Genomic DNA, 26,407 nt, shown 5'->3' with positions numbered 1-26,407 from the left:
ATAGGATTAGGGTTACGGGTTGGGCTTAGGTTTAGGGTTAAAGTTTACTGCTGGGGTTAGGGATAGGGTTCAGGCTTAGCTTTAGGGGTTCTGGTTAGGGTTAGGTGTTAGGTTAGTGTCAGGATTAGGTCTAGTCGTGAGGGTAAGGTTTAGGGTTAGCTTTAAGAGCTAGGGTTAGGTTTAATGGTTAGGATTAGGATTAGGGTTAAGGGTTAGGGTAAGGCTTAGGGGTTAGGGTGAAGGGTTAGGGTCAAGGGTTAGGGTTTTTGTTAGGCATAGCGTTGGGGTTAGAAGTAAGTGTTACTGTCAGTGTTAGGGTTGTAGGTAGGGTTACGGTTAGGGTTAGCGGTTTAGAATTAGGGTTAGGGATTAGGTGTCACAGTGATGACTAGGAGATAGGGTTAGAATTATGGGATAGCGGTTGTTCTCAGGAAATGGGTTATGCATTAACGTTAGGATAAGAGGTTAAAGTTAGGCGCACGGGGAGGTTTACGTGTTAAGGGGAGAAATAGGAACAGGGTTGGGTGTTATGTTCAGGGTTAGGGTTATCTGTTAAAGGTATTGTTTATGCTTAGCACACGGGCCCTGTCTGCATTAGGCGGGCGGGGGGAGTTTAGGGGGCTGGGATTGTACCCGGGAACCCACTCTATCATACTCTGGGTATGGGCCCGTGGGTTTCATGCAGGACACACTGGTAGAGCCTCCTTTCACGCATGGCATGGGAGGATGGCACGCTTTCTAAACTCTAAGAAATCAAGAAGTCTGAGAATTAGATTTAGGGTTGGATTATGGTTAGGGTTAAGGATGAAGTTTAGTGTTAGGGTGAGGGCTTAGGGTTAGGGATTAGGGTTAGGGTTAAAGGCTACTCTTAGGTTTAACGGCTACACTTTGGTTTAGGGTTGAGGTTTACGGTTAGGGTTAAGATGAGGGGTTAGGGTTTGGTACAGGGTTAGGGTTAAGTGTTAGGTTTAGGGTTGAAGATTAGGATTAGGGTTAGGATTAAAGGTTAGCGTGAAAGTTAACGCTTAGGGTTAAGGTTAAGAGTTAGGGTTTAGGGTTAGGGTTGGGGTTAGGTTTAGTTTTAGGGTTAGAGTTATGTGCTATGGTTTGTGTTAGAGGTTAGGGTTAGGTTTACCGGTCACGGTTAGGGTTACGTTTAGGGGTTTGCGTTACGGTTAGGGTTAAGGGATAGGATTAGGGTTAAGTGTTGGGCTTAGGGTTAGGGTTTAGTGTTAGTGTTATCATTAAGGATTAGGGGTAGGGTCAGGGTTAAATGCTTGGTTGCGGGTAATGGTTAGGGTCAGGGTTAAGGTTCACGGATAGGGTTAGTGTTAAGGGTTACGGGAAGGTTTAGGGTTCAGTGTTAGAGTTAGCATTAGGGCTTAAGATTAGGATTAGGCGGTAGATTCGATTTAGGGTTAGATCTAGGCGTTAGGGTAAGGGCTAGTGTTAGGGTTCAGAGGTAGGGTTAGGTTTAATGCTTAGGATTAGGGTTAGGGTTTGGGGTTAAAGTAAGTGTTAGGGGTTAGGTTTAAGGATCAAAGGTTAGGGTTATTTTTAGCTGTAGTGTTAGGGTTAGGGATAAGGGATTCCATTAGCATTAAGGGTCTTCCTTACTGTAGGGTTAAGGGTTAGGCTTAGAGTTAAAGTTTAAGGTTAGGGTCAGTGTTAAGATTTAGGGTGAGGGTTAACGGTTAGGGTAAAGGTTAAGCGTTAGGGTTAGGGATTAGTGATTAGGGTTTTTGGTTAGTGTTAGGTTAGCGGTTAGTGTTTTCTGAAGGGGTATGGTTAGAATTAGGATTGGGGTTAGAGTTAGGGTGAGGTATAGGGGTTAGGTTTAGGGGTTAGTTTTAGGGTAAAAGGATAGGATTAGGGTTACGGGTTGGGCTTAGGTTTAGGGTTAAAGTTTACTGCTAGGGTTAGGGATAGGGTTCAGGGTTAGCTTTAGGGGTTCTGGTTAGGGTTAGGTGTTAGGTTAGTGTCAGGGTTAGGTCTAGTCGTGAGGGCAAGGTTCAGGGTTATCTTTAAGAGCTAGGGTTAGGTTTAATGGTTAGGATTAGGATTAGGGTTAAGGGTAGGGTAAGGCTTAGGGGTTAGGGTGCAGGGTTAGGGTTTTTGTTAGGCATAGCGTTGGGGTTAGAAGTAAGGGTTACTGTCAGTGTTAGGGATGTAGGTAGGGTTACGGTTAGGGTTAGCGGTTTAGAATTAGGGTTAGGGATTAGGTGTCACAGTGATGACTAGGAGATAGGGTTAGAATTATGGGATAGGGGTTGTTCTCAAGAAATGGGTTATGCATTAACGTTAGGATAAGAGGTTAAAGTTAGGCGCACGGTGAGGTTTACGTGTTAAGGGGAGAAATAGGAACAGGGTTGGGTGTTATGTTCAGGGTTAGGGTTATCTGTTAAAGGTATTGTTTATGCTTAGCGCACGGGCCCTGTCTGCATTAGGCGGGCGGGGGGGAGTTTTGGGGGCTGGGATTGTACCCGGGAACCCACTCTATCATACTCTGGGTATGGGTCCGTCGGTTTCATACAGGACACAGTGGTAGAGCCTCCTTTCACGCATGGCATGGGAGGATTGCAGGCTTTCTAAACTCTAAGAAAGCAAGAAGTCTGAGAATTAGATTTAGGGTTAGGATTATGGTTAGGGTTAAGGATGAAGTTTAGTGTTAGGGTGAGGGCTTAGGGTTAGGGATTAGGGTTAGGGTTAAAGGTTACTCTTAGGTTTAACGGTTACACTTTGGTTTAGGGTTGAGGTTTACGGTTAGGGTTAAGATGAGGGGTTAGGGTTTGGTACAGGGTTAGGGTTAAGTGTAAGCTTTAGGGTTGAAGATTAGGATTAGGGTTAGGATTATAGGATAGCGTGAGAGTTAACGCTTAGGGTTAAGGTTAAGAGTTAGGGTTTAGGGTTAGGTTTAGGGTTAGGGTTAGTTTTAGGGTTAGAGTTATGTGCTATGGTTTGTGTTAGAGGTTAGGGTTAGGTTTACTGGTGACGGTTACGGTTACGTTTAGGGGTTAGCATTAGGGTTAGGGTTAGGGTTAGGGTTCAGGGATAGGATTACGGTTAAGTGTTGGCCTTAGGGTTAGGATTTAGTGTTAGGGTTATCATTAAGGACTAGGGGTAGGGTCAGGGTTAAATGGCTGGGTGCGGATAATGGTTAGGGTCAGGGTTAAGGTTGACGGATAGGGTTAGTGTTAAGGGTTACGGGAAGGTTTAGGGTTCAGGGTTAGAGTTAGCATTAGGGCTTAAGGTTAGGATTAGGCGGTAGGTTCGATTTAGGGTTAGTTCTAGGCGTTCGGGTAAGGGCTAGCGTTAGGGTTAAGAGATAGGGTTAGGTTTAATGCTTAGGTTTAGGGTTAGGGTTTGGGGTTAAAGTAAGTGTTAGGGGTTAGGTTTAAGGATGAAAGGTTACTGTTATTTTTAGCTGTAGTGTTAGGGTTACGGAAAAGGGATCCCATTAGCATTAAGGGTCTTCCTTACTGTAGGGTTAAGGGTTAGGCTTAGAGTTAAAGGTTAAGGTTAGGGTCAGTGTTAAGATTTAGGGTGAGGGTTAACGGTTAGGGTAAAGGTTAAGCGTTAGGGTTAGGGATTATTGATTAGGGTTTTTGGTTAGTGTTAGGGTTAGCGGTTACGAGTTAGTGTTTTATGAAGGGGTATGGTTAGAATTAGGATTGGGGTTAGAGTTAGGGTGAGGTATAGGGGTTAGGTTTAGGGGTTAGTTTTAGGGTAAAAGGATAGGATTAGGGTTACGGGCTGGGCTTAGGTTTAGGGTTAAAGTTTACTGCTAGGGTTAGGGATAGGGTTCAGGCTTAGCTTTAGGGGTTCTGGTTAGGGTTAGGTGTTAGGTTAGTGTCAGGGTTAGGTCTAGTCGTGAGGGCAAGGTTCGGGGTTATCTTTAAGAGCTAGGGTTAGGTTTAATGGTTAGGATTAGGATTAGGGTTAAGGGTTAGGGTAAGGCTTAGGGGTTAGGGTGCAGGGTTAGGGTTTTTGTTAGGCATAGCGTTGGGGTTAGAAGTAAGGGTTACTGTCAGTGTTAGGGTTGTAGGTAGGGTTACGGTTAGGGTTAGCGGTTTAGAATTAGGGTTAGGGATTAGGTGTCACAGTGATGACTAGGAGATAGGGTTAGAATTATGGGATAGGGGTTGTTCTCAGGAAATGGGTTATGCATTAACGTTAGCATAAGAGGTTAAAGTTAGGCGCACGGTGAGGTTTACGTGTTAAGGGGAGAAATAGGAACAGGGTTGGGTGTTATGTTCAGGGTTAGGGTTATCTGTTAAAGGTATTGTTTATGCTTAGCGCACGGGCCCTGTCTGCATTAGGCGGGCGGGGGGAGTTTAGTGGGCTGGGATTGTACCCGGGAACCCACTCTATCATACTCTGGGTATGGGTCCGTCGGTTTCATACAGGACACAGTGGTAGAGCCTCCTTTCACGCATGGCATGGGAGGATTGCAGGCTTTCTAAACTCTAAGAAAGCAAGAAGTCTGAGAATTAGATTTAGGGTTAGGATTATGGTTAGGGTTAAGGATGAAGTTTAGTGTTAGGGTGAGGGCTTAGGGTTAGGGCTTAGGGTTAGTGTTAAAGGTTACTCTTAGGTTTAACGGTTACACTTTTTTTTAGGGTTGAGGTTTACGGTTAGGGTTAAGATGAGGGGTTAGGGTTTGGTACAGGGTTAGGGTTAAGTGTTAGGTTTAGGGTTGAAGATTAGGATTAGGGTTAGAATTAAAGGTTAGCGTGAGAGTTAACGCTTAGTGTTAAGCTTAAGAGTCAGGGGTTATGGTTAGGTTTAGGGTTCGTTTTAGGGTTAGAGTTATGTGCTGTGGTTTGTGTTAGAGGTTAGGGTTAGGTTTACTGGTCACGGTGAGGATTACGTTTAGGGGTTAGCATTAGGGTTAGGGTTAAGGGATAGGATTAGTGTTAAGTGTTGGGAGTAGGGTGAGGGTTTAGTGTTAGGGTTATCATTAAGGATTAGGGGTAGGGTCAGGGTTAAATGCTTGGGTGCGGGTAATGGTTAGGGTCAGGGTTAAGGTTCACGGATAGGGTTAGTGTTAAGGGTTACGGGTAGGTTTAGGGTTCAGGGTTAGAGTTAGCATTAGGGCTTAAGGTTAGGATTAGGCGGTAGGTTAGATTTAGGGTTAGATCTAGGCATTAGGGTAAGGGCTAGCGTTAGGGTTAAGAGATAGGGTTAGGTTTAATGCTTAGGATTAGGGTTAGGGTTTGGGGTTAAAGTAAGTGTTAGGGGTTAGGTTTAAGGATCAAAGGTTAGGGTTATTTTTAGCTGTAGTGTTAGGGTTAGGGATAAGGGATCCCATTAGCATTAAGGGTCTTCCTTACTGTAGGGTTAAGGGTTAGGCTTAGAGTTAAAGGTTAAGGTTAGGGTCAGTGTTAAGATTTAGGGTGAGGGTTAACGGTTACGGTAAAGGTTAAGCGTTAGGGTTAGGGATTAGTGATTAGGGTTTTTGGTTAGTGTTCGGGTTAGCGGTTAGGAGTTAGTGTTTTATGAAGGGGTATGGTTAGAATTAGGATTGGGGTTAGAGTTAGGGTGAGGTATAGGGGTTAGGTTTAGGGGTTAGTTTTAGGGTAAAAGGATAGGATTAGGGTTACGGGTTGGGCTTAGGTTTAGGGTTAAAGTTTACTGCTAGGGTTAGGGATAGGGTTCAGGGTTAGCTTTAGGGGTTCTGGTTAGGGTTAGGTGTTAGGTTAGTGTCAGGGTTAGGTCTAGTCGTGAGGGTAAGGTTTAGGGTTAGCTTTAAGAGCTAGGGTTAGGTTTAATGGTTAGGATTAGGATTAGGGTTAAGGGTTAGGGTAAGGCTTAGGGGTTAGGGTGAAGCGTTAGGGTCAAGGGTTAGGGTTTTTGTTAGGCATAGCATTGGAGTTAGAAGTAAGGGTTACTGTCAGTGTTAGGGTTGTAGGTAGGGTTACGGTTAGGGTTAGCGGTTTAGAATTAGGGTTAGGGATTAGGTGTCACAGTGATGACTAGGAGATAGGGTTAGAATTATGGGATAGCGGTTGTTCTCAGGAAATGGGTTATGCATTAACGTTAGGATAAGAGGTTAAAGTTAGGCGCACGGGGAGGTTTACGTGTTAAGGGGAGAAATAGGAACAGGGTTGGGTGTTATGTTCAGGGTTAGGGTTAGCTGTTAAATGTATTGTTTATGCTTAGCGGACGGGCCCTGTCTGCATTAGGCGGGCGGGGGGAGTTTAGGGGGCTGGGATTGTACCCGGGAACCCACTCTATCATACTCTGGGTATGGGCCCGTGGGTTTCATGCAGGACACAGTGGTAGAGCCTCCTTTCACCCATGGCATGGGAGGATGGCAGGCTTGCTAAACTCTAAGAAAGCAAGAATTGTGAGAATGAGATTTAGGGTTGGATTATGGTTAGGGTTAAGGATGAAGTTTAGTGTTAGGGTGAGGGCTTAGGCTTAGATATTAGGGTTAGGGTTAAAGGTTACTCTTAGGTTTAACGGTTACACTTTGGTTTAGGGTTGAGGTTTACGATTAGGGTTAAGATGAGGGGTTAGGTTATGGTACAGGGTTAGGGTTAAGTGTTAGGTTTAGTGTTGAAGATTAGGATTAGGGTTAGGATTAAAGGTTAGCGTGAGAGTTAACGCTTAGGGTTAAGTTTAAGAGTTAGGGTTTAGGGTTAGGGTTAGGGATAGGGTTAGTTTCAGTTAGTTTAGTGCTATGGTTTGTGTTAGAGGTTAGGGTAGGTTTACTGGTCACGGTTAGGGTTACGTTTAGGGGTTAGCATTAGGGTTAGGGTTAAGGGATAGGATTAGGGATAAGTGTTGGACTTAGGGTTAGGGTTTAGTGTTAGGGTTATCATTAAGGATTAGGGGTAGGGTCAGGGTTAAATGCTTTGGTGCGGGTAATGGTTAGGGTCCGGGTTAAGGTTGACGGATAGGGTTATTGTTAAGGGTTACGGGTAGGTTTAGGGTTCAGGCTTAGAGTTAGCATTAGCGCTTAAGGTTAGGATTAGGCGGTAGGTTCGATTTAGGGTTAGATCTAGGCGTTCGGGTAAGGGCTAGCGTTAGGGTTAAGAGATAGGGTTAGGTTTAATGCTTAGGATTAGGGTTAGGGTTTGGGGTTAAAGTAAGTGTTAGGGGTTAGGTTTAAGGATCAAAGGTTAGGGTTATTTTTAGCTGTAGTGTTAGGGTTAGGGATAAGGGATCCCATTAGCATTAAGGGTCTTCCTTACTGTAGGGTTAAGGGTTAGGCTTAGAGTTAAAGGTTAAGGTTAGGGTCAGTGTTAAGATTTGGGGTAGGCTTAACGGTTAGGGTAAAGGTTAAGTGTTAGGGTTAGGGATTAGTGATTAGGGTTTTTGGTTAGTGTTAGGGTTAGCGGTTAGGAGTTAGTGTTTTATGAAGGGGTATGGTTAGAATTAGGATTCGGGTTAGAGTTAGGTTGAGGTATAGGGGTTAGGTTTAGGGTAAAAGGATAGGATTAGGGTTACGGGTTGGGCTTAGGTTTAGGGTTAAAGTTTACTGCTAGGGTTAGGGATAGGGTTCAGGGTTAGCTTTAGGGGTCTGGTTAGGGTCAGGTGTTAGGTTAGTGTCAGGGTTAGGTCTAGTCGTGAGGGTAAGGTTTAGGGTTAGCTTTAAGAGCTAGGGTTACGTTTAATGGTTAGGATTAGGATTAGGGTTAAGGGTTAGGGTAAGGCTTAGGGGTTAGGGTGCAGGGTTAGGGTTTTTGTTAGGCATAGCGTTGGGGTTAGAAGTAAGGGTTACTGTCAGTGTTAGGGTTGTAGGTAGGGTTACGGTTAGGGTTAGCAGTTTAGAATTAGGGTTAGGGATTAGGTGTCACAGTGATGACTAGGAGATAGGGTTAGAATTATGGGATAGAGGTTGTTCTCAGGAAATGGGTTATGCATTAACGTTAGGATAAGAGGTTAAAGTTAGGCGCACGGTGAGGTTTACGTGTTAAGGGGAGAAATAGGAACAGGGTTGGGTGTTATGTTCAGGGTTAGGGTTATCTGTTAAAGGTATTGTTTATGCTTAGCGCACGGGCCCTGTCTGCATTGGGCGGGCGGGGGGAGTTTAGGGGGCTGGGATTGTACCCGGGAACCCACTCTATCATACCCTGGGTATGGGCCCGTGGGTTTCATGCAGGACACAGTGGTAGAGCCTCCTTTCACGCACGGTATGGGAGGATTGCAGGCTTTCTAAACTCTAAGAAAGCAAGAAGTCTGAGAATTAGATTTAGGGTTAGGATTATGGTTAGGGTTAAGGATGAAGTTTAGTGTTAGGGTGAGGGCTTAGGGTTAGGGATTAGGGTTAGGGTTAAAGGTTACTCTTAGGTTTAATGGTTACACTTTGGTATAGGGTTGAGGTTTACGGTTAGGGTTAAGATGAGGGGTTAGGGTTTGGTACAGGGTTAGGGTTAAGTGTTAGGTTTAGGGTTGAAGATTAGGATTAGGGTTAGGATTAAAGGTTAGCCTGAGAGTTAACGCTTAGGGTTAAGCTTAAGAGTTAGGGGTTAGGGTTAGGTTTAGGGTTCGTTTTAGGGTTAGAGTTATGTGCTATGGTTTGTGTTAGAGGTTAGGGTTAGGTTTACTGGTCACGGTGAGGGTTACGTTTAGGGGTTAGCATTAGGGTTAGGGTTAAGGGACAGGATTAGGCTTAAGTGTTGGGAGTAGGGTGAGGGTTTAGTGTTAGGGTTATCATTAAGGATTAGGGGTAGGGTCAGGGTTAAATGCTTGGGTGCGGGTAATGTTTAGGGTCAGGGTTAAGGTTCACGGATAGGGTTAGTGTTACGTGTTACGGGTAGGTTTAGGGTTCAGGGTTAGAGTTAGCATTAGGGCTTAAGGTTAGGATTAGGCGGTAGGTTCGATTTAGGGTTAGATCTAGGCATTAGGGTAAGGGCTAGCGTTAGGGTTAAGAGATAGGGTTAGGTTTAATGCTTAGGATTAGGGTTAGGGTTTGGGGTTAAAGTAAGTGTTAGGGGTTAGGTTTAAGGATCAAAGGTTAGGGTTATTTTTAGCTGGAGTGTTAGGGTTGGGGATAAGGGATCCCATTAGCATTAAGGGTCTTCCTTACTGTAGGGTTAAGGGTTAGGCTTAGAGTTAAAGGTTAAGGTTAGGGTCAGTGTTAAGATTTAGGGTGAGGGCTAACGGTTAGGGTAAAGGTTAAGCGTTAGGGTTAGGGATTAGTGATTAGGGTTTTTGGTTAGGGTTAGGGTTAGCGGTTAGGAGTTAGTGTTTTCTGAAGGGGTATGGTTAGAATTAGGATTGGGGTTAGAGTTAGGGTGAGGTATAGGGGTTAGGTTTAGGGGTTAGTTTTAGGGTAGAAGGATAGGATTAGGGTTACGGGTTGGGCTTAGGTTTAGGGTTAAAGTTTACTGCTGGGGTTAGGGATAGGGTTCAGGCTTAGCTTTAGGGGTTCTGGTTAGGGTTAGGTGTTAGGTTAGTGTCAGGATTAGGTCTAGTCGTGAGGGTAAGGTTTAGGGTTAGCTTTAAGAGCTAGGGTTAGGTTTAATGGTTAGGATTAGGATTAGGGTTAAGGGTTAGTGTAAGGCTTAGGGGTTAGGGTGAAGGGTTAGGGTCAAGGGTTAGGGTTTTTGTTAGGCATAGCGTTGGGGTTAGAAGTAAGTGTTACTGTCAGTGTTAGGGTTGTAGGTAGGGTTACGGTTAGGGTTAGCGGTTTAGAATTAGGGTTAGGGATTAGGTGTCACAGTGATGACTAGGAGATAGGGTTAGAATTATGGGATAGGGGTTGTTCTCAGGAAATGGGTTATGCATTAACGTTAGGATAAGAGGTTAAAGTTAGGCGCACGGGGAGGTTTACGTGTTAAGGGGAGAAATAGGAACAGGGTTGGGTGTTATGTTCAGGGTTAGGGTTATCTGTTAAAGGTATTGTTTATGCTTAGCACACGGGCCCTGTCTGCATTAGGCGGGCGGGGGGAGTTTAGGGGGCTGGGATTGTACCCGGGAACCCACTCTATCATACTCTGGGTATGGGCCCGTGGGTTTCATGCAGGACACAGTGGTAGAGCCTCCTTTCACGCATGGCATGGGAGGATGGCACGCTTTCTAAACTCTAAGAAATCAAGAAGTCTGAGAATTAGATTTAGGGTTGGATTATGGTTAGGGTTAAGGATGAAGTTTAGTGTTAGGGTGAGGGCTTAGGGTTAGGGATTAGGGTTAGGGTTAAAGGCTACTCTTAGGTTTAACGGCTACACTTTGGTTTAGGGTTGAGGTTTACGGTTAGGGTTAAGATGAGGGGTTAGGGTTTGGTACAGGGTTAGGGTTAAGTGTTAGGTTTAGGGTTGAAGATTAGGATTAGGGTTAGGATTAAAGGTTAGCGTGAAAGTTAACGCTTAGGGTTAAGGTTAAGAGTTAGGGTTTAGGGTTAGGGTTGGGGTTAGGTTTAGTTTTAGGGTTAGAGTTATGTGCTATGGTTTGTGTTAGAGGTTAGGGTTAGGTTTACCGGTCACGGTTAGGGTTACGTTTAGGGGTTTGCGTTACGGTTAGGGTTAAGGGATAGGATTAGGGTTAAGTGTTGGGCTTAGGGTTAGGGTTTAGTGTTAGTGTTATCATTAAGGATTAGGGGTAGGGTCAGGGTTAAATGCTTGGTTGCGGGTAATGGTTAGGGTCAGGGTTAAGGTTCACGGATAGGGTTACTGTTAAGGGTTACGGGAAGGTTTAGGGTTCAGTGTTAGAGTTAGCATTAGGGCTTAAGGTTAGGATTAGGCGGTAGATTCGATTTAGGGTTAGATCTAGGCGTTAGGGTAAGGGCTAGCGTTAGGGTTCAGAGATAGGGTTAGGTTTAATGCTTAGGATTAGGGTTAGGGTTTGGGGTTAAAGTAAGTGTTAGGGGTTAGGTTTAAGGATCAAATGTTAGGGTTATTTTTAGCTGTAGTGTTAGAGTTAGGGATAAGGGATTCCATTAGCATTAAGGGTCTTCCTTACTGTAGGGTTAAGGGTTAGGCTTAGAGTTAAAGTTTAAGGTTAGGGTCAGTGTTAAGATTTAGGGTGAGGGTTAACGGTTAGGGTAAAGGTTAAGCGTTAGGGTTAGGGATTAGTGATTAGGGTTTTTGGTTAGTGTTAGGTTAGCGGTTAGTGTTTTCTGAAGGGGTATGGTTAGAATTAGGATTGGGGTTAGAGTTAGGGTGAGGTATAGGGGTTAGGTTTAGGGGTTAGTTTTAGGGTAAAAGGATAGGATTAGGGTTACGGGTTGGGCTTAGGTTTAGGGTTAAAGTTTACTGCTAGGGTTAGGGATAGGGTTCAGGGTTAGCTTTAGGGGTTCTGGTTAGGGTTAGGTGTTAGGTTAGTGTCAGGGTTAGGTCTAGTCGTGAGGGCAAGGTTCAGGGTTATCTTTAAGAGCTAGGGTTAGGTTTAATGGTTAGGATTAGGATTAGGGTTAAGGGTAGGGTAAGGCTTAGGGGTTAGGGTGCAGGGTTAGGGTTTTTGTTAGGCATAGCGTTGGGGTTAGAAGTAAGGGTTACTGTCAGTGTTAGGGTTGTAGGTAGGGTTACGGGTAGGGTTAGCGGTTTAGAATTAGGGTTAGGGATTAGGTGTCACAGTGATGACTAGGAGATAGGGTTAGAATTATGGGATAGGGGTTGTTCTCAAGAAATGGGTTATGCATTAACGTTAGGATAAGAGGTTAAAGTTAGGCGCACGGTGAGGTTTACGTGTTAAGGGGAGAAATAGGAACAGGGTTGGGTGTTATGTTCAGGGTTAGGGTTATCTGTTAAAGGTATTGTTTATGCTTAGCGCACGGGCCCTGTCTGCATTAGGCGGGCGGGGGGGAGTTTTGGGGGCTGGGATTGTACCCGGGAACCCACTCTATCATACTCTGGGTATGGGTCCGTCGGTTTCATACAGGACACAGTGGTAGAGCCTCCTTTCACGCATGGCATGGGAGGATTGCAGGCTTTCTAAACTCTAAGAAAGCAAGAAGTCTGAGAATTAGATTTAGGGTTAGGATTATGGTTAGGGTTAAGGATGAAGTTTAGTGTTAGGGTGAGGGCTTAGGGTTAGGGATTAGGGTTAGGGTTAAAGGTTACTCTTAGGTTTAACGGTTACACTTTGGTTTAGGGTTGAGGTTTACGGTTAGGGTTAAGATGAGGGGTTAGGGTTTGGTACAGGGTTAGGGTTAAGTGTAAGGTTTAGGGTTGAAGATTAGGATTAGGGTTAGGATTATAGGATAGCGTGAGAGTTAACGCTTAGGGTTAAGGTTAAGAGTTAGGGTTTAGGGTTAGGTTTAGGGTTAGGGTTAGTTTTAGGGTTAGAGTTATGTGCTATGGTTTGTGTTAGAGGTTAGGGTTAGGTTTACTGGTGACGGTTACGGTTACGTTTAGGGGTTAGCATTAGGGTTAGGGTTAGGGTTAGGGTTCAGGGATAGGATTACGGTTAAGTGTTGGCCTTAGGGTTAGGGTTTAGTGTTAGGGTTATCATTAAGGACTAGGGGTAGGGTCAGGGTTAAATGGCTGGGTGCGGATAATGGTTAGGGTCAGGGTTAAGGTTGACGGATAGGGTTAGTGTTAAGGGTTACGGGAAGGTTTAGGGTTCAGGGTTAGAGTTAGCATTAGGGCTTAAGGTTAGGATTAGGCGGTAGGTTCGATTTAGGGTTAGTTCTAGGCGTTCGGGTAAGGGCTAGCGTTAGGGTTAAGAGATAGGGTTAGGTTTAATGCTTAGGTTTAGGGTTAGGGTTTGGGGTTAAAGTAAGTGTTAGGGGTTAGGTTTAAGGATGAAAGGTTACTGTTATTTTTAGCTGTAGTGTTAGGGTTACGGAAAAGGGATCCCATTAGCATTAAGGGTCTTCCTTACTGTAGGGTTAAGGGTTAGGCTTAGAGTTAAAGGTTAAGGTTAGGGTCAGTGTTAAGATTTAGGGTGAGGGTTAACGGTTAGGGTAAAGGTTAAGCGTTAGGGTTAGGGATTAGTGATTAGGGTTTTTGGTTAGTGTTAGGGTTAGCGGTTACGAGTTAGTGTTTTATGAAGGGGTATGGTTAGAATTAGGTTTGGGGTTAGAGTTAGGGTGAGGTATAGGGGTTAGGTTTAGGGGTTAGTTTTAGGGTAAAAGGATAGGATTAGGGTTACGGGTTGGGCTTAGGTTTAGGGTTAAAGTTTACTGCTAGGGTTAGGGATAGGGTTCAGGCTTAGCTTTAGGGGTTCTGGTTAGGGTTAGGTGTTAGGTTAGTGTCAGGGTTAGGTCTAGTCGTGAGGGCAAGGTTCAGGGTTATCTTTAAGAGCTAGGGTTAGGTTTAATGGTTAGGATTAGGATTAGGGTTAAGGGTAGGGTAAGGCTTAGGGGTTAGGGTGCAGGGTTAGGGTTTTTGTTAGGCATAGCGTTGGGGTTAGAAGTAAGGGTTACTGTCAGTGTTAGGGTTGTAGGTAGGGTTACGGGTAGGGTTAGCGGTTTAGAATTAGGGTTAGGGATTAGGTGTCACAGTGATGACTAGGAGATAGGGTTAGAATTATGGGATAGGGGTTGTTCTCAAGAAATGGGTTATGCATTAACGTTAGGATAAGAGGTTAAAGTTAGGCGCACGGTGAGGTTTACGTGTTAAGGGGAGAAATAGGAACAGGGTTGGGTGTTATGTTCAGGGTTAGGGTTATCTGTTAAAGGTATTGTTTATGCTTAGCGCACGGGCCCTGTCTGCATTAGGCGGGCGGGGGGGAGTTTTGGGGGCTGGGATTGTACCCGGGAACCCACTCTATCATACTCTGGGTATGGGTCCGTCGGTTTCATACAGGACACAGTGGTAGAGCCTCCTTTCACGCATGGCATGGGAGGATTGCAGGCTTTCTAAACTCTAAGAAAGCAAGAAGTCTGAGAATTAGATTTAGGGTTAGGATTATGGTTAGGGTTAAGGATGAAGTTTAGTGTTAGGGTGAGGGCTTAGGGTTAGGGATTAGGGTTAGGGTTAAAGGTTACTCTTAGGTTTAACGGTTACACTTTGGTTTAGGGTTGAGGTTTACGGTTAGGGTTAAGATGAGGGGTTAGGGTTTGGTACAGGGTTAGGGTTAAGTGTAAGGTTTAGGGTTGAAGATTAGGATTAGGGTTAGGATTATAGGATAGCGTGAGAGTTAACGCTTAGGGTTAAGGTTAAGAGTTAGGGTTTAGGGTTAGGTTTAGGGTTAGGGTTAGTTTTAGGGTTAGAGTTATGTGCTATGGTTTGTGTTAGAGGTTAGGGTTAGGTTTACTGGTGACGGTTACGGTTACGTTTAGGGGTTAGCATTAGGGTTAGGGTTAGGGTTAGGGTTCAGGGATAGGATTACGGTTAAGTGTTGGCCTTAGGGTTAGGGTTTAGTGTTAGGGTTATCATTAAGGACTAGGGGTAGGGTCAGGGTTAAATGGCTGGGTGCGGATAATGGTTAGGGTCAGGGTTAAGGTTGACGGATAGGGTTAGTGTTAAGGGTTACGGGAAGGTTTAGGGTTCAGGGTTAGAGTTAGCATTAGGGCTTAAGGTTAGGATTAGGCGGTAGGTTCGATTTAGGGATAGTTCTAGGCGTTCGGGTAAGGGCTAGCGTTAGGGTTAAGAGATAGGGTTAGGTTTAATGCTTAGGTTTAGGGTTAGGGTTTGGGGTTAAAGTAAGTGTTAGGGGTTAGGTTTAAGGATGAAAGGTTACTGTTATTTTTAGCTGTAGTGTTAGGGTTACGGAAAAGGGATCCCATTAGCATTAAGGGTCTTCCTTACTGTAGGGTTAAGGGTTAGGCTTAGAGTTAAAGGTTAAGGTTAGGGTCAGTGTTAAGATTTAGGGTGAGGGTTAACGGTTAGGGTAAAGGTTAAGCGTTAGGGTTAGGGATTAGTGATTAGGGTTTTTGGTTAGTGTTAGGGTTAGCGGTTACGAGTTACTGTTTTATGAAGGGGTATGGTTAGAATTAGGTTTGGGGTTAGAGTTAGGGTGAGGTATAGGGGTTAGGTTTAGGGGTTAGTTTTAGGGTAAAAGGATAGGATTAGGGTTACGGGTTGGGCTTAGGTTTAGGGTTAAAGTTTACTGCTAGGGTTAGGGATAGGGTTCAGGCTTAGCTTTAGGGGTTCTGGTTAGGGTTAGGTGTTAGGTTAGTGTCAGGGTTAGGTCTAGTCGTGAGGGCAAGGTTCGGGGTTATCTTTAAGAGCTAGGGTTAGGTTTAATGGTTAGGATTAGGATTAGGGTTAAGGGTTAGGGTAAGGCTTAGGGGTTAGGGTGCAGGGTTAGGGTTTTTGTTAGGCATAGCGTTGGGGTTAGAAGTAAGGGTTACTGTCAGTGTTAGGGTTGTAGGTAGGGTTACGGTTAGGGTTAGCGGTTTAGAATTAGGGTTAGGGATTAGGTGTCACAGTGATGACTAGGAGATAGGGTTAGAATTATGGGATAGGGGTTGTTCTCAGGAAATGGGTTATGCATTAACGTTAGCATAAGAGGTTAAAGTTAGGCGCACGGTGAGGTTTACGTGTTAAGGGGAGAAATAGGAACAGGGTTGGGTGTTATGTTCAGGGTTAGGGTTATCTGTTAAAGGTATTGTTTATGCTTAGCGCACGGGCCCTGTCTGCATTAGGCGGGCGGGGGGAGTTTAGTGGGCTGGGATTGTACCCGGGAACCCACTCTATCATACTCTGGGTATGAGCCCGTGGGTTTCATGCAGGACACAGTGGTAGAGCCTCCTTTCACGGATGGCATGGGAGGATTGCAGGCTTTCTAAACTCTAAGAAAGCAAGAAGTCTGAGAATTAGATTTAGGGTTAGGATTATGGTTAGGGTTAAGGATGAAGTTTAGTGTTAGGGTGAGGGCTTAGGGTTAGGGCTTAGGGTTAGTGTTAAAGGTTACTCTTAGGTTTAACGGTTACACTTTTTTTTAGGGTTGAGGTTTACGGTTAGGGTTAAGATGAGGGGTTAGGGTTTGGTACAGGGTTAGGGTTAAGTGTTAGGTTTAGGGTTGAAGATTAGGATTAGGGTTAGAATTAAAGGTTAGCGTGAGAGTTAACGCTTAGTGTTAAGCTTAAGAGTCAGGGGTTATGGTTAGGTTTAGGGTTCGTTTTAGGGTTAGAGTTATGTGCTGTGGTTTGTGTTAGAGGTTAGGGTTAGGTTTACTGGTCACGGTGAGGATTACGTTTAGGGGTTAGCATTAGGGTTAGGGTTAAGGGATAGGATTAGTGTTAAGTGTTGGGAGTAGGGTGAGGGTTTAGTGTTAGGGTTATCATTAAGGATTAGGGGTAGGGTCAGGGTTAAATGCTTGGGTGCGGGTAATGGTTAGGGTCAGGGTTAAGGTTCACGGATAGGGTTAGTGTTAAGGGTTACGGGTAGGTTTAGGGTTCAGGGTTAGAGTTAGCATTAGGGCTTAAGGTTAGGATTAGGCGGTAGGTTAGATTTAGGGTTAGATCTAGGCATTAGGGTAAGGGCTAGCGTTAGGGTTAAGAGATAGGGTTAGGTTTAATGCTTAGGATTAGGGTTAGGGTTTGGGGTTAAAGTAAGTGTTAGGGGTTAGGTTTAAGGATCAAAGGTTAGGGTTATTTTTAGCTGTAGTGTTAGGGTTAGGGATAAGGGATCCCATTAGCATTAAGGGTCTTCCTTACTGTAGGGTTAAGGGTTAGGCTTAGAGTTAAAGGTTAAGGTTAGGGTCAGTGTTAAGATTTAGGGTGAGGGTTAACGGTTACGGTAAAGGTTAAGCGTTAGGGTTAGGGATTAGTGATTAGGGTTTTTGGTTAGTGTTCGGGTTAGCGGTTAGGAGTTAGTGTTTTATGAAGGGGTATGGTTAGAATTAGGATTGGGGTTAGAGTTAGGGTGAGGTATAGGGGTTAGGTTTAGGGGTTAGTTTTAGGGTAAAAGGATAGGATTAGGGTTACGGGTTGGGCTTAGGTTTAGGGTTAAAGTTTACTGCTAGGGTTAGGGATAAGGTTCAGGGTTAGCTTTAGGGGTTCTGGTTAGGGTTAGGTGTTAGGTTAGTGTCAGGGTTAGGTCTAGTCGTGAGGGTAAGGTTTAGGGTTAGCTTTAAGAGCTAGGGTTAGGTTTAATGGTTAGGATTAGGATTAGGGTTAAGGGTTAGGGTAAGGCTTAGGGGTTAGGGTGAAGCGTTAGGGTCAAGGGTTAGGGTTTTTGTTAGGCATAGCATTGGAGTTAGAAGTAAGGGTTACTGTCAGTGTTAGGGTTGTAGGTAGGGTTACGGTTAGGGTTAGCGGTTTAGAATTAGGGTTAGGGATTAGGTGTCACAGTGATGACTAGGAGATAGGGTTAGAATTATGGGATAGCGGTTGTTCTCAGGAAATGGGTTATGCATTAACGTTAGGATAAGAGGTTAAAGTTAGGCGCACGGGGAGGTTTACGTGTTAAGGGGAGAAATAGGAACAGGGTTGGGTGTTATGTTCAGGGTTAGGGTTAGCTGTTAAATGTATTGTTTATGCTTAGCGGACGGGCCCTGTCTGCATTAGGCGGGCGGGGGGAGTTTAGGGGGCTGGGATTGTACCCGGGAACCCACTCTATCATACTCTGGGTATGGGCCCGTGGGTTTCATGCAGGACACAGTGGTAGAGCCTCCTTTCACCCATGGCATGGGAGGATGGCAGGCTTGCTAAACTCTAAGAAAGCAAGAATTGTGAGAATGAGATTTAGGGTTGGATTATGGTTAGGGTTAAGGATGAAGTTTAGTGTTAGGGTGAGGGCTTAGGCTTAGATATTAGGGTTAGGGTTAAAGGTTACTCTTAGGTTTAACGGTTACACTTTGGTTTAGGGTTGAGGTTTACGATTAGGGTTAAGATGAGGGGTTAGGTTATGGTACAGGGTTAGGGTTAAGTGTTAGGTTTAGTGTTGAAGATTAGGATTAGGGTTAGGATTAAAGGTTAGCGTGAGAGTTAACGCTTAGGGTTAAGTTTAAGAGTTAGGGTTTAGGGTTAGGGTTAGGGATAGGGTTAGTTTCAGTTAGTTTAGTGCTATGGTTTGTGTTAGAGGTTAGGGTAGGTTTACTGGTCACGGTTAGGGTTACGTTTAGGGGTTAGCATTAGGGTTAGGGTTAAGGGATAGGATTAGGGATAAGTGTTGGACTTAGGGTTAGGGTTTAGTGTTAGGGTTATCATTAAGGATTAGGGGTAGGGTCAGGGTTAAATGCTTTGGTGCGGGTAATGGTTAGGGTCCGGGTTAAGGTTGACGGATAGGGTTATTGTTAAGGGTTACGGGTAGGTTTAGGGTTCAGGCTTAGAGTTAGCATTAGCGCTTAAGGTTAGGATTAGGCGGTAGGTTCGATTTAGGGTTAGATCTAGGCGTTCGGGTAAGGGCTAGCGTTAGGGTTAAGAGATAGGGTTAGGTTTAATGCTTAGGATTAGGGTTAGGGTTTGGGGTTAAAGTAAGTGTTAGGGGTTAGGTTTAAGGATCAAAGGTTAGGGTTATTTTTAGCTGTAGTGTTAGGGTTAGGGATAAGGGATCCCATTAGCATTAAGGGTCTTCCTTACTGTAGGGTTAAGGGTTAGGCTTAGAGTTAAAGGTTAAGGTTAGGGTCAGTGTTAAGATTTGGGGTAGGCTTAACGGTTAGGGTAAAGGTTAAGTGTTAGGGTTAGGGATTAGTGATTAGGGTTTTTGGTTAGTGTTAGGGTTAGCGGTTAGGAGTTAGTGTTTTATGAAGGGGTATGGTTAGAATTAGGATTCGGGTTAGAGTTAGGTTGAGGTATAGGGGTTAGGTTTAGGGTAAAAGGATAGGATTAGGGTTACGGGTTGGGCTTAGGTTTAGGGTTAAAGTTTACTGCTAGGGTTAGGGATAGGGTTCAGGGTTAGCTTTAGGGGTCTGGTTAGGGTCAGGTGTTAGGTTAGTGTCAGGGTTAGGTCTAGTCGTGAGGGTAAGGTTTAGGGTTAGCTTTAAGAGCTAGGGTTACGTTTAATGGTTAGGATTAGGATTAGGGTTAAGGGTTAGGGTAAGGCTTAGGGGTTAGGGTGCAGGGTTAGGGTTTTTGTTAGGCATAGCGTTGGGGTTAGAAGTAAGGGTTACTGTCAGTGTTAGGGTTGTAGGTAGGGTTACGGTTAGGGTTAGCAGTTTAGAATTAGGGTTAGGGATTAGGTGTCACAGTGATGACTAGGAGATAGGGTTAGAATTATGGGATAGAGGTTGTTCTCAGGAAATGGGTTATGCATTAACGTTAGGATAAGAGGTTAAAGTTAGGCGCACGGTGAGGTTTACGTGTTAAGGGGAGAAATAGGAACAGGGTTGGGTGTTATGTTCAGGGTTAGGGTTATCTGTTAAAGGTATTGTTTATGCTTAGCGCACGGGCCCTGTCTGCATTGGGCGGGCGGGGGGAGTTTAGGGGGCTGGGATTGTACCCGGGAACCCACTCTATCATACTCTGGGTATGGGCCCGTGGGTTTCATGCAGGACGCAGTGGTAGAGCCTCCTTTCACGCATGGCATGGGAGGATTGCAGGCTTTCTAAACTCTAAGAAAGCAAGAAGTCTGAGAATTAGATTTAGGGGTAGGATTATGGTTAGGGTTAAGGATGAAGTTTAGTGTTAGGGTGAGGGCTTAGGGTTAGGGATTAGGGTTAGGGTTAAAGGCTACTCTTAGGTTTAACGGCTACACTTTAGTTTAGGGTTGAGGTTTACGGTTAGGGTTAAGATGAGGGGTTAGGGTTTGGTACAGGGTTAGGGTTAAGTGTTAGGTTTAGGGTTGAAGATTAGGATTAGGGTTAGGATTAAAGGTTAGCGTGAGAGTTAACGCTAAGGGTTAAGGTTAAGAGTTGGGGTTTAGGGTTAGGGTTGGGGTTAGGTTTAGTTTTAGGGTTAGAGTTATGTGCAATGGTTTGTGTTAGAGGTTAAGTTTAGGTTTACTGGTCACGGTTAGGGTTACGTTTAGGGGTTTGCGTTAGGGTTAGGGTTAAGGGATAGGATTAGGGTTAAGTGTTGGGCTTAGGGTTAGGGTTTAGTGTTAGTGTTATCATTAAGGATTAGGGGTAGGGTCAGGGTTAAATGCTTGGGTGCGGGTAATGGTTAGGGTCAGGGTTAAGGTTCACGGATAGGGTTAGTGATAAGGGTTACGGGTAGGTTTAGGGTTCAGGGTTAGAGATAGCATTAGGGCTTAAGGTTAGGATTAGGCGGTAGATTCGATTTAGGGTTAGATCTAGGCGTTAGGGTAAGGGCTAGCGTTAGGGTTCAGAGATAGGGTTAGGTTTAATGCTTAGGATTAGGGTTAGGGTTTGGGGTTAAAGCAAGTGTTAGGGGTTAGGTTTAAGGATCAAAGGTTAGGGTTATTTTTAGCTGTAGTGTTAGGGTTAGGGATAAGGGATCCCATTAGCATTAAGGGTCTTCCTTACTGTAGGGTTAAGGGTTAGGCTTAGAGTTAAAGGTTCAGGTTAGGGTCAGTGTTAAGATTTAGGGTGAGGGTTAACGGTTAGGGTAAAGGTTAAGTGTTAGGGTTAGGGATTAGTGATTAGGGTTTTTGGTTAGTGTTAGGTTAGCGGTTAGTGTTTTATGAAGGGGTATGGTTAGAATTAGGATTGGGGTTAGAGTTAGGGTGAGGTATAGGGGTTAGGTTTAGGGGTTAGTTTTAGGGTAAAAGGATAGGATTAGGGTTACGGGTTGGGCTTAGGTTTAGGGTTAAAGTTTACTGCTAGGGTTAGGGATAGGGTTCAGGGTTAGCTTTAGGGGTTCTGGTGAGGGTTAAGTGTTAGGTTAGTGTCAGGGTTAGGTCTAGTCGTGAGGGTAAGGTTTAGGGTTAGCTTTAAGAGCTAGGGTTAGGTTTAATGGTTAGGATTAGGATTAGGGTTAAGGGTTAGGGTAAGGCTTAGGGGTTAGGGTGAAGGGTTAGGGTCAAGGGTTAGGGTTTTTGTTAGGCATAGCGTTGGGGTTAGAAGTAAGGGTTACTGTCAGTGTTAGGGTTGTAGGTAGGGTTACGGTTAGGGTTAGCGGTTTGGAATTAGGGTTAGGGATTAGGTGTCACAGTGATGACTAGGAGATAGGGTTAGAATTATGGGATAGGGGTTGTTCTCAGGAAATGGTTTATGCATTAACGTTAGGATAAGAGGTTAAAGTTAGGCGCACGGTGAAGTTTACGTGTTAAGGGGAGAAATAGGAACAGGGTTGGGTGTTATGTTCAGGGTTAGGGTTATCTGTTAAAGGTATTGTTTATGCTTAGCGCACGGGCCCTGTCTGCATTAGGCGGGCGGGGGGGAGTTTTGGGGGCTGGGATTATACCCGGGAACCCACTCTATCATACTCTGGGTATGGGCCCGTGGGTTTCATACAGGACACAGTGGTAGAGCCTCCTTTCACGCATGGCATGGGAGGATTGCAGGCTTTCTAAACTCTAAGAAGCAAGAAGTCTGAGAATTACATTTAGGGTTAGGATTATGGTTAGGGTTAAGGATGAAGTTTAGTGTTAGGGTGAGGGCTTAGGGTTAGGGATTAGGGTTAGGGTTAAAGGTTACTCTTAGGTTTAACGGTTACACTTTGGTTTAGGGTTGAGGTTTACGGTTAAGGTTAAGATGAGGGGTTAGGGTTAGGTACAGGGTTAGGGTTAAGTGTAAGGTTTAGGGTTGAAGATTAGGATTAGGGTTAGGATTATAGGATAGCGTGAGAGTTAACGCTTAGGGTTAAGGTTAAGAGTTAGGGTTTAGGGTTAGGTTTAGGGTTGGGGTTAGTTTTAGGGTTAGAGTTATGTGCTATGGTTTGTGTTAGAGGTTAGGGTTAGGTTTACTGGTGACGGTTAGGGTTACGTTTAGGGGTTAGCATTAGGGTTAGGGTTAGGGTTAGGGTTAAGGGATAGGATTACGGTTAAGTGTTGGCCTTAGGGTTAGGGTTTAGTGTTAGGGTTATCATTAAGGACTAGGGGTAGGGTCAGGGTTAAATGCCTGGGTGCGGGTAATGGTTAGGGTCAGGGTTAAGGTTCACGGATAGGGTTAGTGTTAAGGGTTACGGGTAGGTTTAGGGTTAAGGGTTAGAGTTAGCATTAGGGCTTAAGGTTAGGATTAGGCGGTAGGTTCGATTTAGGGTTAGATCTAGGCGTTCGGGTAAGGGCTAGCGTTAGGGTTAAGAGATGGGGTTAGGTTTAATGCTTAGGATTAGGGTTAGGGTTTGGGGTTAAAGTAAGTGTTAGGGGTTAGGTTTAAGGATCAAAGGTTAGGGTTATTTTTAGCTGTAGTGTTAGGGTTACGGAAAAGGGATCCCATTAGCATTAAGGGTCTTCCTTACTGTAGGGTTAAGGGTTAGGCTTAGAGTTAAAGGTTAAGGTTACGGTCAGTGTTAAGATTTGGGGTGAGGGTTAACGGTTAGGGTAAAGGTTAAGCGTTAGCGTTAGGGATTAGTTATTAGGGTTTTTGGTTAGTGTTAGGGTTAGCGGTTAGGAGTTAGTGTTTTATGAAGGGGTATGGTTAGAATTAGGATTGGGGTTAGAGTTAGGGTGAGGTATAGGGGTTAGGTTTAGGGGTTAGTTTTAGGGTAAAAGGATAGGATTAGGGTTACGAGTTGGGCTTAGGTTTAGGGTTAAAGTTTACTGATAGGGTTAGGGATAGGGTTCAGGGTTAGCTTTAGGGGTTCTGCTTAGGGTTAGGTGTTAGGTTAGTGTCAGGGTTAGGTCTAGTCGTGAGGGCAACGTTCAGGGTTATCTTTAAGAGCTAGGGTTAGGTTTAATGGTTAGGATTAGGATTAGGGTTAAGGGTTAGGGTAAGGCTTAGGGGTTAGGGTGCAGGGTTAGGGTTTTTGTTAGGCATAGCGTTGGGGTTAGAAGTAAGGGTTACTGTCAGTGTTAGGGTTGTAGGTAGGGTTACGGTTAGGGTTAGCGGTTTAGAATTAGGGTTAGGGATTAGGTGTCACAGTGATGACTAGGGGATAGGGTTAGAATTATGGGATAGGGGTTGTTCTCAGGAAATGGGTTATGCATTCACGTTAGGATAAGAGGTTAAAGTTAGGCGCACGGTGAGGTTTACGTGTTAAGGGGAGAAATAGGAACAGGGTTGGGTGTTATGTTCAGGGTTAGGGTTATCTGTTAAAGGTATTGTTTATGCTTAGCACACGGGCCCTGTCTGCATTAGGCGGCGGGGGGAGTTTAGCGGGCTGGGATTGTATCTGGGAAACCACTCTATCTTACCCTGGGTATGGGCCCGTGGGTTTCATGCAGGACACAGTGGTAGAGCCTCCTTTCACGCATGGCATGGGAGGATTGCAGGCTTTCTACACTCTAAGAAAGCAAGAAGTCTGAGAATCAGATTTAGGGTTAGGATTATGGTTAGGGTTAAGGATGAAGTTTAGTGTTAGGGTGAGGGCTTAGGGTTAGGGTTTAGTGTTACGGTTATCATTAAGGACTAGGGGTAGGGTCAGGGTTAAATGCCTGCGTTCGGGTAATGGTTACGGTCAGGGTTAAGGTTCACGGATAGGGTTAGTGTTAAGGGTTACGGGTAGGTTTAGGGTTCAGGGTTAGAGATAGCATTAGGGCTTAAGGTTAAGATTAGGCGGTAGGTTCGATTTAGGGTTAGATGTAGGCGTTCGGGTAAGGGCTACCGTAAGGGTTAAGAGATAGGGTTAGGTTTAATGCTTAGGATTAGGGTTAGGGTTTGGGGTTAAAGTAAGTGTTAGGGGTTAGGTTTAAGGGTGAAAGGTTACTGTTATTTTTAGCTGTAGTGTTAGGGTTACGGAAAAGGGATCCCATTAGCATTAAGGGTCTTCCTTACTGTAGGGTTAAGGGTTAGGCTTAGAGTTAAAGGTTAAGGTTAGGGTCAGTGTTAAGATTTGGGGTGAGGGTTAACGGTTAGGGTAAAGGTTAAGCGTTAGGGTTAGGGATTAGTGATTAGGGTTTTTGGTTAGTGTTAGGGTTAGCGGTTAGGAGTTAGTGTTTTATGAAGGGGTATGGTTAGAATTAGGATTGGGGTAAGAGTTAGGGTGAGGTATAGGGGTTAGGTTTAGGGTAAAAGGATAGGATTAGGGTTACGGGTTGGGCTTAGGTTTAGGGTTAAAGTTTACTGCAAGGGTTAGGGATAGGGTTCAGGGTTAGCTTTAGGGGTCTGGTTAGGGTCAGGTGTTAGGTTAGTGTCAGCGTTAGGTCTAGTCGTGAGGGTAAGGTTTAGGGTTAGCTTTAAGAGCTAGGGTTACGTTTAATGGTTATGATTAGGATTAGGGTTAAGGGTTAGGGTAAGGCTTAGGGGTTAGGGAGACGGGTTAGGGTCAAGGGTTAGGGTTTTTGTTAGGCATAGCGTTGGGGTTAGAAGTAAGGGTTACTGTCAGTGTTAGGGTTGTAGGTAGGGTTACGGTTAGGGTTAGCGGTTTAGAATTAGGGTTAGGGATTAGGTGTCACTGTGATGACTAGGAGATAGGGTTAGAATTATGGGATAGGGGTTGTTCTCAGGAAATGGGTTATGCATTCACGTTAGGATAAGAGGTTAAAGTTAGGCGCACGGTGAGGTTTACGTGTTAAGGGGAGAAATAGGAACAGGGTTGGGTGTTATGTTCAGGGTTAGGGTTATCTGTTAAAGATATTGTTTATGCTTAGCGCACGGGCCCTGTCTGCATTAGGCGGGCGGGGGGAGTTTAGGGGGCTGGGATTGTACCCGGGAACGCACTCTATCATACTCTGGGTATGGGCCCGTGGGTTTCATGCAGGACACAGTGGTAGAGCCTCCTTTCACGCATGGCATGGGAGGATTGCAGGCTCTCTAAACTCTAAGAAGGCAAGAAGTCTGAGAATCAGATTTAGGGTTAGGATTATGGTTAGGGTTAAGGATGAAGTTTAGTGTTAGGGTGAGGGCTTAGGGTTAGGGCTTAGGGTTAGGGTTAAAGGTTACTCTTAGGTTTATCGGTTACACTTTGGTTTAGGGTTGAGGTTTAGGGTTAGGGTTAAGATGAGGGGTTAGGGTTAGGTACAGGGTTAGGGTTAAGTGTTAGGTTTAGGGTTGAAGATTAGGATTAGGGTTAGGATTAAAGGTTAGCGTGAGAGTTAACGCTTAGGGTTAAGGTTAAGAGTTGGAGTTTAGGGTTAGGTTTAAGGTTAGGGTTAGTTTTAGGGTTAGAGTTATGTGCTATGGTTTGTGTTAGAGGTTAGGGTTAGGTTTACTGGTCACGGTGAGGGTTACGATTAGGGGTTAGCATTAGGGTTAGGATTAAGAGATAGGATTAGGGTTAAGTGTTGGGCTTAGGGTTAGGGTTTAGTGTTAGAGTTATCATTAAGTATTCGGGTTAGGGTCAGGGTTAAATGCTTGGGTGCGGGTAATGGTTAGGGTCAGGCTTAAGGTTCACGGATAGGGTTAGTGTTAAGGGTTACGGGTAGGTTTAGGGTTCAGGGTTAGAGTTAGCATTAGGGCTTTAGGTTAGGATTAGCTGGTAGGTTAGATTTAGGGTTAGATCTAGGCGTTAGGGTAAGGGCTAGCGTTAGGGTTAAGAGATAGGGTTAGGTTTAATGCTTAGGATTAGGGTTAGGGTTTGGGGTTAAAGTAAGTGTTAGGCGTTAGGTTTAAGGATCCAAGGTTAGGGTTATTTTTAGCTGTAGTGTTAGGGTTAGGGATAAGGGATCCCATTAGCATTAAGGGTCTTCCTTACTGTAGAGTTAAGGGTTAGGCTTAGAGTTAAAGGTTAAGGTTAGGGTCAGTGTTAAGATTTAGGGTGAGGGTTAACGGTTAGGGTAAAGGTTAAGCGTTAGGGTTAGGGATTAGTGATAAGGGTTTTTGGTTAGTGTTAGAGTTAGCGGTTAGGAGTTATTGTTTTATGAAGGGGTATGGTTAGAATTAGGATTGGGGTTAGAGTTAGAGTGAGGTATAGGGGTTAGGTTTAGGGGTTAGTTTTAGGGTAAAAGGATAGGATTAGGGTTACGGGTTGGGCTTAGGTTTAGGGTTAAAGTTTACTGCTAGGGTTAGGGATAGGGTTCAGGGTTAGCTTTAGGGGTTCTGGTTAGGGTTAGGTGTTAGGTTAGTGTCAGGGTTAGGTCTAGTCGTGAGGGTAAGGTTTAGGGTTAGCTTTAAGAGCTAGGGTTAGGTTTAATGGTTAGGATTAGGATTAGGATTAAGGGTTAGGGTAAGGCTTAGGGGTTAGGGTGAAGGGTTAGGGTTTTTGTTAGGCATAGCGTTGGGGTTAGAAGTAAGGGTTACTGTCAGTGTTAGGGTTGTAGGTAGGGTTACGGTTAGGGTTAGCGGTTTAGAATTAGGGTTAGGGATTAGGTGTCACAGTGATGACTAGGAGATAGGGTTAGAATTATGGGATAGCGGTTGTTCTCAGGAAATGGGTTATGCATTCACGTTAGGATAAGAGGTTAAAGTTAGGCGCACGGTGAGGTTTACGTGTTAAGGGGAGAAAGAGGAACAGGGTTGGGTGTTATGTTCAGGGTTAGGGTTATCTGTTAAAGGTATTGTTTATGCTTAGCGCACGGGCCCTGTCTGCATTAGGCGGGCGGGGGGAGTTTATGGGGCTGGGATTGTACCCGGGAACCCACTCTATCATACTCTTGGTATGGGCCCGTGGGTTTCATGCAGGACACAGTGGCAGAGCCTCCTTTCACGCATGGCATGGGAGGATGGCAGGCTTTCTAAACTCTAAGAA

The sequence above is a fragment of the Eulemur rufifrons genome, chromosome 22, assembly GCF_041146395.1.
Source record: "Eulemur rufifrons isolate Redbay chromosome 22, OSU_ERuf_1, whole genome shotgun sequence".
Taxonomy (NCBI): domain Eukaryota; kingdom Metazoa; phylum Chordata; class Mammalia; order Primates; family Lemuridae; genus Eulemur; species Eulemur rufifrons.
Note: the sequence above shows the minus strand (reverse complement) of the source record.